This window comes from Diadema antillarum, unplaced genomic scaffold, assembly GCF_040938485.1.
Source record: "Diadema antillarum isolate AM-2024a unplaced genomic scaffold, OU_Dant_1.0 seq00000182_RagTag, whole genome shotgun sequence".
Lineage (NCBI taxonomy): Eukaryota > Metazoa > Echinodermata > Echinoidea > Diadematoida > Diadematidae > Diadema > Diadema antillarum.
In genome coordinates, this window is record NW_027271249.1 from 353,497 (window position 1) to 370,798 (window position 17,302).

The following is a 17,302-nucleotide window of genomic DNA, read 5'->3' on the forward strand; positions in this document are numbered from 1 at the left end:
GGCGTAAAAATCTGTGCGCGGATTTTTATCGCGGACGGAATGGCTAATTGATTGCCCTTTCACTTCAACGCACCGGTACGGAGTTAAAAAGGGAAGCTGTTTTCGGTCAGGGCGGGCCTACTGTATAGTACGGTACTTAGTGTAGATCAGATCACAGCGGGGTAGCGGTGCTGGAGAACCGACTGGGGCGCAGTCCCGCATTTTTAAATGTCATTCTTCTTCCTCTTCTTCTTCTTCTTCTTCTTCTTCTTCTTCTTCTTCTTCTTCTTCTTCTTCTTCTTCTATAATCTTCAAAGGGCTATAAAATGCAGCCTATCACGAAGATGGGGGATTTTAATTATCCTGATATTAATTGGAAGAGAGCACATGTGGACTCTACTCTCAATAACTCATCAAACATGTTCCTCACTGCTACACAGGAATCGTTTCTTCACCAGCATGTATACGAGGCTACACGTTTTAGAAATGGACAAAGTGCCAATGTGCTTGATCTAGCATTTACCTATAGAGTTCTAGTACTGCCGATATGATTACTTCAATTGATCATCTGCCTCCACTAGGACTGAGCGATCATGTGTGTTTATTAGCAGTGTTAGACATTCTGCAGAAAACAGAGGAGACAACAAAGGGGAAAAAACGTGTAATCTATCAGAAAGGAGACTACATAACTATGAATGAAACACTGGAGACAATGGACTGGGAAAAAGATCTTACAGAAACGAGCTGTGAACAGGCATGGAATATATTTCTACAGAAAACAAAGGAGTGTGTTGATAATCATGTGCCTGTACGGAAGCACAGTAAAGACTAACTGCGACCAGCAGCCCCAACGTACAACGTACAGTGTTGGGGCTGCGCCGTTTTGGCATCGATATTTTAATGTTGTACCAAACGGGTGCCGTTCCGGCGCTGTATTTCCTTAATTTTTCAACAAAAACTACTGGGAATACTTACATGGGTCGACTAAACCTAAATGATTCACATCGGCGACTGTTTGATGCATTTCATTGCTTATGATGCAGAAAAAGGCAAATATCTTCAGCTCACCGATGCTCACTAAAACTCACAATCACTTGCACATGCGCACACAATGCATTCAGTGCAGTGCATTGACAGCTGTATTACTCGCTACATGATGCATATTCACCGTGCGATGATGCATTATTCATATCCTTTTGCGTCCGTAACGTTGACGTCATTGTTTACGCATGCGTAGATGTGTACTGATGGATATACACGTTCAAAATAGCAGCAAAGCTCTCCACTTGTAGTAGGCCAGCCAAGACGATTTTTTTTACTTTGGACGGCAAAATTTGTTAATGCTAAGTTTTCCAGCTGAAAGTCTTGCAAAAATACTCAAGTTTAGCGTACGGCCGGATGTCAAGCGCGTTTTTGCCGAAAAATGTCTTTTTTAGCACAAAATTTGAAAGAATGTAAAAAATCACGATTTTATTTTTTTACCGAAATAAGTAATGGTTGATAAGTACCTTTCAAACTAGAAATGTGTTATCTTCCATTTCAAGTTTAGAACCTGACTAATATGCATTTGAATGTAGAATTTTTACACACACATATATGGCGCAATGAAACATAAAAACTTGATTTACTCAAAATTGTACTTTGTAAAATCTACCAATATTTCAAAGTTTTTTTAAACTACCTAAATCAATCTATTCAAAAGTTTTTATTATTCCGAAATATAATATATATTCTGATATCTTATGCAGCAAAGAAATTACAAGATAAGGCGAAAGATAACTCGTTTTATGTTATCCTAAATGGGACGATGTATTTTTACCGGACGCGCATTTTGAATGAAAAATCGAATGTATAGCGTAAGCCCATATATATTGTACATGGTATAGTGCGTGTAGGTATTTATCTTACATAATTGGCGAAGTCAATGGACAGGTTGGATAGCTGACTGCAAAACCCTTTGTGGCACCTTGATATGACTGAAATGTGCTTCTTCCCCACCCCCCCACCCCCCCCCCCCCCCAAAAAAAATAAAATCAGTAGTGTTGTTACCATGGCAACTGATCATCATTAGGTCACTCCCTGAAAATTTCAAATATTCATAATTGTAAAACGTACGAAAGTGTTGAAACATTTTGTGTGTGTGTGAAAAATGTGTCAATCTAACTAATCTATGTTTAACAATGAAACCTAAGAGTTATATAAAATTGTTTACTATGTTCGGAAATGGTTGTCATGGAAACCGTGATAACAAATCACATGTTACTGGGAAAAATTACGATACCAAATCTCCCATCCTGCATACTCACCCCTTCCCCCGAGAATGCTTTGGAATTCGTAATGCTATATAGTTTGCATTCTCAGGCCCTGAAACGGAGCCCTGCAAGGGATAGGCACGAAATCACTTTTACTTTTGTAATGTTCTAAGGCGAGGTGTTTGCATTTTATTTTGATTTATTCTCCCGCAGAAGACTTATACTAAATGTTTCTTTTATGATGGTTGATTGTTGACATGAACGTTGTTTGGAACGCACACTTAGTCGGCGACATAAAAATGTTATTATGTATCCCGGATTTGTGTGAAAAAGTAAGGCAAATATCACCCTCAAAAGAGAAAATAAGAAGCGAAAAGGAAGTAGAAGTGAAATGCGTACAATGCAATAACAGCTTTATTTCCCCTTCCCATCATTAAGTCGGTTATATCATCGAGTCTATATTGCAGATTATATTAATCCTTGGCCAAGTTCTATGTCCTTGGAGCAGACATGTAACAACTTGTTTGTTTGCAATTCGATTTTTTTTTCTATATTATCACAAATTTGTGAAAAAAAAAATCATTTCAGTTATCACCAACACTCTAAATTCCCAGTCAACCAACAAAACGTACTACACAATGTGCACACGCCCGCAACCACCGTCTCAAACAGCGTTCACGAATGAAATACAGTAAACAGTAAACGAGGCAATTTCTCTTTTTTAAAGCAATGATTTGCCATTAGCGTACATTTACTAGAATAGCAGCACTTGACATCTATGTTGCTGGTTACCAAAATGCTGATTAGAATTCCATACACAGTAAGAACATGCTTGAATCCTGCAAAATATATATAATTATTTCTCTTCAACAGTATTTCGTTTTGAAAGGTAAAGAACCTCAGTCTCCATTTGTGGACATCTAAAAACAAACAAAAAAATCCATCTGAAAGCAATCTTCTTAAATGATTAAAAGCTTTAGAAAAGAATGAGTCCTCAGTGAAAATGTCTTTCATGAACAAATCTCTGTGATATACATCAAAAGAGTTTGAAAAACAATACAAATTGCGCTGACTACAGTAACTGCATTGACAGCCTCAATTTTTTTTTAATGTGACATATACTATAATGTGTCCAGCATCACAAACGTTACACCAGTTAGAAAAACAAAATGTTCTCTTTAAGCAATATTTCAATATCTCTATCTTTTTAAAAATTTGTGGTTACATATCCTAGCTAATTATGACTGTACGCTGTTGCATTGAACTTTCGTCAATGTACAACTAAATTAGAATGGTGACTGCCAAATTTTTAAAAATCTACTTTTAGTCTGATATTATTTTTGTGTTCTGCAGACCAGTGTGATAAGGTATCTGTACTGAATACTCGTCTCTCAATGAAGAAAAAAAAATCACCTCTCCAAAATGCATGGTACCGGTATTTCCCTCTAATACTTTCCCTCATTCCAAGTACCAGAATACATTGCTGGGGCCCTGAATAGCTAACATATATTACAGTATTACCAACATCATGACAATTATGGCACATGTGAAAGAAAACCTGGCAAAACATACATCTTGACCAGTACATTTTCTTTTCACTACTTCTTGTACTTGGCGTTTGGATTGAAACATTTTACTTATGTTCGTTCCTTTAAGCTACATACTATTCTTTTATATCTTAAACTAGAAAAGAAAAAACATGCTCTATGCTATTTCCCTTCAGATTCACCAACTGTTACTTTGTGAAATTTTCTCTTTTTAAGCACTTCAACGTGCAGTTGTTTTTTTTCTGACTAACATGTCACATATTTTCCTCCATCTGATGAAGAAAGGCAAAGTTCACTTCCCTTTTGCTGCCCCCCCCCATAAAAACAAAAACAAAAGACATTCCAATCTGACAGGATTAAAATGTTGGCGTTTGGGCTTCAAAGGAAATAACAGGATCAATTTCCATGAACTACTAGTATGCGGCTTGTAACTGTGAGTCTCAAAGGCATGGTATAGTTTTGGTTGAGATGGAGATTCAGACTTTAACTTTTTGCAAGCAAATAAAAACAACTTATGAAATATGAAAGAGCATCAAATTCTTAGAGTAATTTGAAGTTTGTTTGATTAAAGTTCTTGGTTTTGAAACGGCCGAGAAATTTTTTTAAAAAGTGACACAGAATGATAATAATTAGAAGTGGGTGCCACCTTTATTAGGACCCCTTTGTTTTTGTACATCTCAGCCTTTTCAAAACCAATTTTTAACAAATAAATTTGGAATTCCTCTTGGTATTGTTTACTCTTTAATATTTCGTAACAGGGTTCTCATTATTTTACAAAATCTCCATATCAGCCCCCATCTCAACCAAAAGTAGGCCATCCCTCATCCCTTTAATGCTGCCATCAAAATTGGAAGTAGATCTACATCAAATCATATTGTAAATGCTCTTTGCCAAGTAGTGTTGTGCACATTTTGATATCAGGTCTTGTTTTACTTCATCACTAAGGGAAAAAAAAAGAAAAAAAAACATTAGAAAAGAAGCATTTAATCTGGATTAGTAGAAATGTCTAATATATACACATGTCTTTTATATATTCAACTTCTATAATAGTTCTGAAAGCACATTGTGATTATATTTCAGAAGTTTACATGGATGCATTCCACATGTAAGTTCAGGTTCTGATGACATCCTTCATACGGAATCTGGATGCGGACCGGATAGCCTGGCAGGGTTGTTTCTGGAGAGAGACAGAGAGAGAGAGAGAGAGAGAGAAAGAATGGTGTATCTGTCTTTACTTGATGAGGAAAGTGACATGGGCATTTTAATCTTTGGTGAAGACACAGTGACATATAGGCTAATAAAGACATACGGTTACTTGATTTCCTCTATATGTAGTGTTTCCTTGAAACTGTAAAGTATATTATTTTATACAGTAGATCCTAATTGTAGCAATTTAACCGTGAGTACACGATGAAATATAAAATGTGACCGGCGACAACGGTTTCAGGCAAAAGTCGGGAATTTTGAAAATTCATTTTTTCACTGAATCACATTGCTCATTTCCTAAGCTTTGCATTGATATAAAACACTTGTATTCTTCGGCACCATAAGTGGGCATAGAAAGAGAAATAAAATGCACTTTTTAAGTTGTTAGCCCCACAAAATAGCGAGAAAACAGGCTTTGAAGATTCACCTCTTTCTCAAGGACAATGTCCGAGCGGCGATGAGAGGGGAGAATCACCCATCCGTACGATGGTGCCAATCGATGTTAAGCCCCGCCTTTAGCAACCACATCGCCTTCTGATTGGCTCCCTGAGAGAGTCAAATTTCCCGGGCACCTTCCTCGGAGCTCAGCGTATGGAGCCGAAAAACAATGCGTTTCGCTCGGGTTTGTTTACCAGTACATCTTTCAAGATGGCGAATACGATAATTGCACGTATGGTGTACATGTACATGACGTGTATGGTGCACGTATACGCAATGGCATCCACACGCCATGACTGTGCAATGTGCATATGTAACAGGAGCGGTGGCGAATCCACACATTTACAAATCGCGTTTTCATTGTGGTTAATTTGTCTTTATCATTGGCGACCCTTTTTTGAAAGCAGAATTGCTAGTGCTGGCAAGGGTCATGCTTAAATAAAAAAGAAACACAACTCGTTAGTTTGGTGCGATTTTGACGTGTAGTATTTGAATATAATTGGTCACATGTGACTGCTCCTTTCCTCTTATCTGCCTTCCATTGAGTCAGTCTGCTGTCATAATCTTTACTACATGTACAAGTAGACACATTTGAGAATATTTAGTTTTCTTTTCACACGATTATGTCATGCTACACGATTTTTGTTTCACTTCCGTTGTCGAACATTGCGGTAGAATAGTTTGGACAGAAAGCCACACGAAGAGCACGCACTACAGAGCGAGCGAGCGAGCGTATAAACCACTATAGCAAGAACAATGGAGCATGTAATCGTGCACGCGTGGACAAAGCATTCCCCACACGCTGCAACTGGTGTCTCCGAAAGCCGAATTATGTAAATGTATGCGACGCACCAGCCAATCGCATGCGAGACCGTGCGCCGTAGCAACACTGGGGATATTGGCGCGGCATTCGAAAGAAGCTCGAAACTGACGAGTGCGATCCAACATAGGGTGCTTAAAATTCCATTTTCGATAGGAAAAACTTAGTCTTATGCTATGAAATTTAATGTAGATGTAGAAAACATACCAAAGATTCGATTTCTGCAAAAAAACTAAATCGACAAAAATAATGGTCAAAATCTTTGTACCCCTCCTAGGAGGGAATTTGCTCTTGCGACTTTTGCCTGATGTAGGAAACTTTCATGATCCAAATATCCAATTCTTTCCATTAAGCTTTTTATTCCATTCAGAAGAATTTCAAGGTAGTGCTTGCCTGATACTGCAACTGGATACATTCATCACTTTCGTGCATATAATGTCCCTGTGACCTTTCACATCAATACCCTCATAACTAATCAAAGTCAAATTGCTTAGAGGTTATGGTAACTTTACCATCCGAAGGTAAATATAATGTCATGGTAGCAATGCTCTACAGTCAATAAAAATCAGGGTTTCCCTGTAATTTACAATCAGCAGCAAAATCACAACAATAACTAAAATGCTACTTGTACAAGGCTCAGCAGGTAATCATCTCTTCTGTATAAAACCAAAGTTGAAGATGATCTGCTGAGTAAATTTAAGTTATTGCAAGATGAGAATAGGACAGATGTGCGTGTGAATGATGACTGCAACAACATAAAAACTCCTGCAACCATCTTTGACAGAGGCTAAAAAAAAAATAATAATCAGCGTTAATTCATGTAAATCTTCGTTGTTGGAGTGATTGACTACATGCATATGCAGTACTGCATTCATTTAGCAAAACATGCGTTAATTTTCTGCCCAATGAACGATCGACAGTCAAAAATTTGGTCAAGATGTCAAAGGCTTGACAAAATATTCCAACATATTTGGGGTTTACATTTTACATGTACATGTATTATTGCTTACCTCCCACATTTCCTTTCGAAATAGAGTGCAGGATGCACAGATTAGAGGTTGGTAGTCAGGACATCTCTCTCTTTCTTTTTTTTCTCTCTCTCTCTTGTCCGTAGTTGGCTGTGGTTTGCAGGGTCCATTTTGTCCACTTTGTGCTAATTCTGGTCGAAAATACAATTAACAAAAACTTAAATAAGTTATCATTTTTATGAGTGAAACAGGATAATCATACTGCAACATAAACAAACACATTCATCATGAATTAGAATTAATCATCACGATCTCATGAATCCCTTAGTATGAGATTTTGGATCTTCAGGTCACTGTCAACATTAATTTGTCTTACATGTAATACATTAATCATGTCATTGTTATTATCATCTTTGATGCTCTAAAGCCATATCTTACTGAAAATGAATTATGTAGGATGGAAGTCATCTTGACACCTGTAATTCCTGTACACAAATATTTGATTGTATCATGCTCTCATTTGTATGTGGATTAGGATATGATTTCCTTGCATAAATCGATTTGTATTCATGAGATGATATTCCTAATTTCAAATCGATGACACTTACTTCTGAGCTGGAAAGGGCATTCACATCGCAGTCAAGACATCTTTCTATCTCCCCCTCACTCTAGTGGATGTGATCTCAAACTCAGCATGTCCATTTGTTGGTGACACCTTGATAAAAATAAAGAACAATACATCACAGCATATCACCCTTACGTCATACTTAACGCAACATAATAACAATGGAAAGTTAATTGATCTGTGACTACAGACGTATTTTCATTTGTGCACACATTAAACACTTGTGCCAATTGACATGGTTGAGAAATATTTCATTACATATAATATCTTACTTGATTACATTTATGTTTGATTTTTATATGATCTCATCTTCAGTAGATAGAATACCGTTCTTTCATATGATCCTCTACAATAGAACATGCAATGAATTTACAAGAAAACAAGAATACACATCCGATCATAGATTTGCTCCCCTTATTATATAAATGGAGATACACGTGTATAAGATTATTCTCCTCTCTTTGTTTGCAAAGTATTTGTACACTGCATTGTAATGCAACTGTCAAAGCGAAAACATGCTTGTTACAATTTATTCAAATGGAATAGGAATATTTGATACTCAATGTATTTAGATTTGGCATTATTTTCAACTGGGCACTGAAGTGATACATTTGATAATCAAACACTTAGTAAGTTAGTATTTAAAAGATATTTCAAATTAGACCGCTATTTAAGACATTTACCGTTTCTTACCTTCTGGTTGTTCTGCAATTTGTTGCAGGTAGAAAGAGCTCAGTCTTTACAATTAGATTTTGGCAAGTCAGAATAGGCATATGTCTCTCTCTTTGGTGAAGTTTGAAGACAAGACTCAGTCTGTCCACTTGTTGGTACATCTAGCTGAAAACAGAAATCAACATGACTCAAATAATTTTTTTTTCATCTTTAAAGCAGAGCATTATAAGCTAATAGTGAACAAAAAATAAAATCAATTTGAAATTTAATTGTTTTGAAAAGGCATCTTGACATTGACATAATTTTCTTTGTTTCCCATGCAAATCAATTATAACTAAAAATATATCTCTTTCATTAAGATTATATTTTTTTTTTTAGCTTTTTAAAAAGTTAAAAAAGAAGAAGATATTTAGGTTTCAGTGAGTCGATATAAATGATCCATTAAAAATGTAATATTTACATTTTTTCAAATGAACCTTTATTCTTTGAGACATTAACATAAGAACTTGGTACTTATGAGTAAAGACATTTCTAAATAGTTTCTCTTTGACTAGATCTATTTGTAAACTAGAAGAGTACATGTAAATGATTCACAGATTAGGAGAGGTTGGCAGTCAGGACTGAACACTTTCTCTCTCTCTCTCTCTCTCTTTCAGGCATATTCGAATGGCAAGATCACTTGGTTGTAGACTCGCTTTTATATAAAACACCTAGGCCTAAATCCTAGACTCTTTTTCTGAACCCACAGGTCTACAAATACCAGAAAGAGTGGAATCAACCTTAGACCTCTGCTCTAGAGACTAATATTAGCCTAGATGATTCACGTTAGAGCTAATGTTAGGATCTTCTAATGTTAGATCTAACATGAACTTTTTGATCAAAGTTAGCCTACATATATAGTATAATTATTATGCATAGATTTTAGAACCTCTAGATGCCTAAACTTAGGTCTAGCTAGGCCTAGTAAGCTGGGTCTTTACAACAAAACTGCCTAGATATGAGTAGTAGATTACTAGAAACCTCTAACGTTAGGTAGAATCAGTGGTCCAGATCTTGACTACGGTTAGACCTAGATCCTAATTCCAGACGCCAGCTATTTATGCTTCAGACCCCGGCCCTAGATTTTATATTGTAGGTCTAGTATATTACTATTAGACTCTAAACGTTGGTAGGTACATCTACATCTTCTGTATAGTCTACAGCCCCTTGCCCTGGACCTGGCTCTAGCCCTACAAATAGAAATACATCTAACCAGCGCAGTAACGTTAGTAGTAGTGGACCTGTACTGTCCACGTTATACAACTGCTAATGTGCTAACGTTAGGTGTTAAGTTCATTGTGATTATACTACTAGTGTCATAGGGCCTAGCCCGATTGAATTGTTTTGGCATAATAACAGGCGTAGCCGTACATTCTAGCACTAACACTAACATTCGTCGTTAGAGTAACACTACCCCTACTAGCTAGAATGTCTAACACTAACGTTAGTATTAACAGTTAGAGAGAGTGTATTACCGTTAGATAGATTAGACCTAACAGTAGACGAGGATTCAGTCCAACTGCATGTGATGAGGCCATAAATTACAAACCTAGATCGAACTAACAAGACACCTAAATCTAGACGTAGACCTAATGTTTGTTAGGCCTCTTTTCGCACCGTGTCAAGACGTGCTTTACGGAATAATCGCTGTTCCACTAACAAACACCGCCGGCACGGTCGGGTGGCGGCCCGGGGGTTGGTAGGCATGCCCGCGCCCACGGGATCGATGCGAAATACAGTAATTAAAGACATCGGCCTAACGTAGTACTAGCGCTTGAACCTTGATATTAACCAAGTCTCAGATCAAAGTTGTATATCTAACTAATAGATCAAAACAGATTTTTAAGTTCCGTTATGCAGTGCAATAAGGAACTATGTATTTATTTACTAAGTTACTTACATTCGAAGGAAATAGTCCCTTTTCCATGCAGTCACCACGTTTCCAACTCAACGACCGAAACATGCAGCTCTCGCGCGAGAGATTTTACCTGTATGTAGCTAGATCGTAGGGGTAGTGCGTGGTAGACGTACGCACACGTATTAAGTATTCGCGCGCACACAAGCTGCGCGGGGCTACTGGAAAATGCTCGGAAAATGCATTTTCTGAGTTCCTGCAAGTTCAGAGTTTTGATTAAAAGTAAAGATTTCTTCAAGAAAACTAGAAATAATATTGACACATTCAATTAAAGAAGCACTTGTAGTTTTATAAAACATTAAAGTACTTTTGGAAGATCATCTAATTAGCTTGGAAAAGCAAACTTTGCAGAACGTTAAGTAATCTGTGAATATTATTTCGAGAAAACAACACCCAAACATTTGAGAGCCCCATATATGGCTGTACAAAATGACTTTTTAAAATGCTAAGGAAACACATTTAAATTGCAATTTCATTAAAAGGGACAATTGAAACTCATGATCTTTCAAATATCAATTGAATGCAAGCAAAAAATAAAAATCGTGATTTTTGACATGCTTCTGAATTTTGTGCTAAAAATGACATTTTTCGGCAAAAACGCGCGTGACATCCGGCCGTACGCTATTCCTTAGTATTTTTGCAAGACTTTCAGTATGAGAACGGAGCATTAACAAAAAATGCCGTCGAATCCTTATCTAGAGCCTTTTTTGAGGTTTGGCTGGTCTACTATTGGGCAGACCGCCTACTCCTAAAAAATGTGGAAAATTATGCAGTTTCCAGATAAATTGGTGAGAAGGACCAAGGCAATGGGGTAGTGTATATTTCATTTTATATTGTCACTGTGTTTATGATGGACATTTAGCCATGGTTTATTTGTGAAGTTGCCGTATATGTGGCAATAGGGAGTTGTTCGTGATTCTCACTTGAACGAAACTGCGGGGTAGCCGCCAGGACCCCGCCGCAGAGCGGCGGGTCTCCGGGGCTAAGTAAAGACAAAAGACGAAATATCTACATAACAAGACCCATCTTGAAATTATCTAAGACAAAGACACGTTGCTGGAAACGAATAGAACAAGAGAGGAAAGGGAACAAGATTTAAAGGATTATAAACAAGCAAGAAATCAACTGAGGAAAGCTACAAGAGCAGCTAGCAGTAACTTTGAAGCAGACCTCGTAGAGAACATTGACAAAAATCCCAAAGCCTTATGGCGTTACGGCAACAGTAAGGTGAAGAGTAAGAGTCGTATTGTGAATCTCGTGAATGAGGATGGTCAACTTGCTCAAACCGACAGTGAAATTGCAAACATTCTGAATGAATACTTCTCTAGCGTATTCACACAAGAAGACCTGCAAAGTATATCTGACATACAAATACCTGTACAAATGGACTCATCTATTCTCAGTGAAGTAAAAATACTAGTGGATGATGTCGTAAGCAAACTAAAAACGCTCAACGCTAACAAGTCAGCAGGTCCAGATGGGATGCATCCTAAGGTGATGAAAGAACTGGCGGAGACTATTGCTGAACCTTTGACATTGATCTACAGTAAATCTATGCAAGAAAGTAAACTCCCACTGGACTGGAAAAAGGGCACCGTAATACCTCTTCACAAGAAAGGTAGCAGAACACAAGCCTCTAACTATAGACCAGTAAGCCTCACCTCTGTTGCAGGAAAAGTAATGGAGAAAGTTCTTCGAGATGCGATAGTTACTCACTTACTTAGTAATGACTTACTCTCACATAGTCAACATGGATTTACCCCTGGAAGAACGTGTGCAACTCAATTACTATATGTACTAGAAGAATGGACACGGTTGCTGGATGAAGGACAGGTGATTGATGTTCTCTATCTCGACTTCAAAAAAGCATTTGACAGTGTCCCACATGAAAGACTGTTACTCAAATTAGAGGCATATGGAATCAGAGGTAAACTCCTACACTGGATTAGAGCATTTCTGACAGGAAGAGTACAGAGAGTCTTCGTAAATGGAGAATTTTCCAACTGGTCACCAGTAACAAGCGGGATACCGCAAGGCAGTGTACTCGGACCAGTCCTCTTCCTGATCTACATTAATGACCTACCACTTGACGTGAGGAAGAGTAAAGTAGCCCTATTTGCTGACGACACAAAACTGTATAGTACAGTGAACACACCAACACAGATCAATGACCTCCAAGACGACCTAAACAATCTACATAGATGGTCTGAGAGATGGCAATTGCCTTTTAATGAGGACAAATGTAAAGTACTCCACATCGGTAAGAGAAACCCTGAGGGAAATTACCACATGCAAGGGAAAAATCTGCAACCAGTAAAAGCCGAAAAGGATCTTGGAGTGATAATTGACTGCCAGCTGAATTTCCATCAACATGTGTCATCAGCGGTTAGTAAGGGATATCAACTACTGGGAGTTATAAAGAGAACTTTCTCACAACTAGATAAGACAACTCTACCAATTTTGTTCAAGACCCTAATTCGACCACACCTAGAATATGGGAGTGTTCTATGGCACAACAGGTACAAAGAAGATGCAATGAAAATTGAAAGAGTCCAGCGGAAGGCAACCAAATTGGTTCGCGAAATCAAGGACCTCCCATACCAAGGCAGACTTAAGCATCTGAATATGTACTCTCTGTTCTACAGAAGAAGAAGAGGAGACATGATTGCTGTCCATCAAATCATGCACGGACTTCTCAACATCTCACAGGACCACTTCTTCTCCCAACCTACAAGTAGAACCACAAGAAGGCACTGTTTCAAGATCCAGAGAGAACATTGCAGATTGGATGTTCGAAGCAAGTCTTTCAGCAAACGTATAATACAGGACTGGAACAGCTTGCCGGAACATATAGTGGTCTTGCCAACAACTGAAAAATTTAAAAGATATTTATATAGACAAATATTGGTGGGAGCATCATTTTGATCTCCCATGACTCCACTCCTGCGCATGTCGTACTCTGTCGCACTCAGTTTAAGCACAGGCCAAACAAGAAGTAGTGATCGGGAATTACAGGCCAACGCCTTATTCCTGTACCAGATGATGATGATGATGATGATGAATAAAATTTTAAACTTGTGTGCACGATGAGATGAGGGGTGCCGGGTGTGGGCTTAAAAGGGACTGTACATACTACTGGTTGAGGTGGGGATTCATGTTTTGAACATTCTTAAGTGAGATAATGAGAAACCTCTTATGAAATATGAAAGAGCATGTAATTTTAAGAAGGATTCAACGTTTATTTGATGAAAATTGGTTTTCAAATGGCTGAGATATCCAAAAACGTGATGCCAATAAGGCAGTGTATACAACCACACGCGTGTGTCTTTACCATCCAGCCACACGAGTGTGGTTGTAGCCATGGCCCTTGTTGCTGGATACAGCCACACTCGTGTGTAATGTACATATCCAAACACACGAAAAAGCTATTGCGTAGCGGGAAGGTGTGTGTGGCCGGCCGCATCAACACGCGATCATGCACCACCGCAAAGGCGTAACAAAGCGATGAACATGAACCTGCCTCCTATATGAATCCCATTTAATCACACCATCTAACTGTCAGACAATTTTACTTTTTCATTTTTAACTTTATTGTCATTTTCTTGATTTGATGAGGTGAATTTAAAGTTACAATTGATTTTGATACATTGTGTCGTTATTGAGACTTCGCCTTCGTTCGTTCGGGTACTCGCAAATCGCGCATCCACGATCCAGCGTACACAGGCAGCCGACGCGCGGGTCCAAGTCCCCGCTGGGGCGGGCGGGTGGCACAATCAACTGTGCTGAGCGATCGCTTGCACAACGCACCAGCAGTTTAGCGATGTCAATCCAAAGTCCCCCAATTTAGCGGCAGTTGTAACTTTGCTATTAATTCTAAATCCATAAAATCAAGCAAACACGATGAGAACGGAGCGAAAAATATAAATTTATTTGTAAAATAACAATATTAAAAGGTATGAAAATGGGGTTACTTTCATCATTTTGTGAGCAGGCTGATTGTGTGGCGTTTACGTGTTTGACATGCACGCACGGCGATCATCTTCTCCCGTATCAGCGTACCGTGTGTGTATATCCCTAGTACATGTACAATATACACACGAGTGTGGCTGTATCCAGCGACTCAGGCCATGGCTACAACCACACTCATGTGGCTGGATGGTAAAGACACACGCGTGTGGTTGTATACACTGCCTAATAGGTAATAATAAAAGGCGACAGGCCACGCCTTTTATTGGGATCTCTTTGTTTCACCTTGTTTTTTTGATATCTCGGCCATTTCAAAACCGATTTTCATCAAATAAACTTTTGATACCCCTTAGAATTGCATGCTCTTTGACATCTCATAGAGTGGTTTGTGAATATCTCGCAAAACGTTAAAAGCTAAATCCTCACCTCAACCAGAACTGTACACACCCTTTAAGGTGGGTCATTAAAAGCTCCTTGGATAACTGTTCAGGTGAGACTGCACAAACTACAGAGCATTCATTCACAAATCGCAGTTATGGGTGTATACCTGTAAGGCTGTATGTCTAATTACCGGTTGAATAGTCTATTAACCAGAAAGTGTAACAACGTTACACTGTAACGTTAATGTTACAGTTGTAGTAACATGAACATTACAGTGTTAGTTAACATAGTATAATGTCTACAAGTAGACCTATCTTTGTAACAACACTCAACAGTTCGATCTAACCAGACTACGGATCTACTGTAACTTTACTCTACCTCCGGCCCCCTCCGCCAAGCAAGGAAGGTGAAGGAGGCCGGGAGCGGAGGTTTACATGTTTTTGTTGCCGTTGGTTGGTTTGTTTATTTGTCAGTCTGAGACTGAGTGCAAATAACTGAAAAAAAAATTGTGGACAGATTTGGATGAAACATGCAGGAAAATCTGAATGACACAAAGAACTTTTGCCTTGGTACTAATGGTAGTGTCTAACTGTTAGAGTAATGATCCTAACTATACACAGCCCAGTCGCTGTATAGATCTAAATAGCGACAGGGCTGTACCGGAGCGGCCCACAACACAGAGCAAGCTCAGCGCAAATTTTACAGTCGCGTTGAGTTTTGATACTTGACATCATTTTTTATCACCTCAAATTCATTAATCTTCATTTATGACACTATGTACATATCTATGTTATCGATATTGATACACTTTTCACAACGCATCTGAGTGGGCTCAGTCGGTAGCGCGTCTGCCTCACGATCACGCGGCCCGGGTTCGAAGCCGAGTCTGGACTGAGCAAGAGCCAATGTTGTGTGTAAACATACCGTCCCCTCTAGCAAGAGGCAAAACACTCTGTCCCTCCGATAGGACATAAAATGGAGGTCCCGTGTATGAGAGAGTCACAGCTCATGCACATAAAAGATCCCGCTTCATTCATTCATCGCAAAGAGCAGGGTGTCTAACCCGGTGAAGTGGTCCCACCCCACATCCAACTGGACCCCATGGAAGACCAGCTTTATACACATGTAGCTGAATATGGGCTATCCAGCCATCTTCACAGATGGAAAATGGACAACAACAGGATAAAGATAATAATAGAGAGACTCTATTAATAAAGATAATAATAGAGAGACTCTTATAAAGTGCTCATTCTACCTAAAAGATACTTATGGCACTTTTAAAGGCACATGGTCCCGATGGTTTAGTCAAATGCATATATGCGGGCGCACGGCGCAAGTTTCCTATAATAGAAACCTATGCTATCGACTCCTCTTTAGTGCCTACGCTGTGACCCATTTTGCCGAGTCCGAAGAAGTCTGATCCACTGTAGTCAGTGGTCCGATCACAGTTCGGCTCATGATTTGGCTGAGGTGGATGACAGCTTTAGCAAACTTCTTTTGTGATGTATGTATAATGCACTTGTCAATGTAATGACTCACCCCACTACCCCCGGACATGGGTGCGTCATTTCCTCGTTTGGTCCGTCAAATTTGTGACCCAGGTGTTCGTCATTTTACCAGCTTTGTCCGTCAAATTTTTGACCGAGGGGTGCGTCAAAATCCCATCATTGTCGGTCAAAATTTTGACCGAGGGGTGCGTCATGGTACGTCACTTGGCTATGGAAAATAACACGCATTATTTTAAACCGAGGGGTGCGTCCTGGTACGTCACTTGGCTATGGAAAACTGCACGCATTTTTGCACGCTACCAGTACCGGATACACGTACCGTACCGCGAGTGAAACTACAGTGAGCGCTGTCCCGCGGCAAGTGAAAATCAAATTCGGGAAGTGTTTTGGAATAAGAGGGAAAAATGCTTGCTAGAATCTGGCAAGCACATAATTTAAAAGCCACCCTTTCTCCTTACATTTTCCCTCCAACAAACCCATGAAATCTATGGTGACAAAGGCGAATTCTTGACAGTAAAAGAAGCGGCAGCAGAAGAAACAGCCTGACGCATGCCATTTTCTGCTCGCGGGATAGCCCGACCAGACGACGCGCGACGCTGTTAGCTGTGCGAATCTCTACGTACAGCGACTAGGCTGTATGTAGTTACTCGCGGGAATGCCGTGGCGTGGTGTGTACCTGCGCTGCAGCAGTATGCATCCACCGCACTAACAATGGCCGCGCACACACAGCGCATCTGCACACATGTGATTGTCATACTATGGATTGCATGCACAGAATATATACTACTGTACGGAATATCGTAGCAGCAGCATGATGTACGGTGAATGACGGTACGGTGCTTACAGGGCCATGGTAAGGGAAACTTGCCGAAACTTTTACAAATTATGTTTACGAACCAAAAGAAAATGAAATTGCTTGAATAAAATGTATGCAAAAATCGTTTCAGTATTTACGGGGGTGCGTCAAATGTACCGAGGATGTCCGT

The 17,302-nt window shown here is 39.1% G+C and overlaps 1 protein-coding gene and 1 long non-coding RNA gene across 2 annotated transcripts in view; one reads left to right on the plus strand and one right to left on the minus strand.

Annotated features, from left to right (window-relative positions):
- Positions 1-17,302, plus strand: part of LOC139728472 (proteasome assembly chaperone 1-like) — a 44,987-nt gene that overhangs the window by 198 nt on the left and 27,487 nt on the right. The window lies entirely within an intron of this gene.
- On the minus strand, positions 4,846-8,815 carry LOC139728471 (uncharacterized). Its single transcript, XR_011710811.1, has 4 exons — positions 8,529-8,815; positions 7,819-7,925; positions 7,253-7,401; positions 4,846-4,955 (listed from the first exon to the last, which is right to left on the minus strand). It is a non-coding gene; the product is annotated as an uncharacterized lncRNA (long non-coding RNA).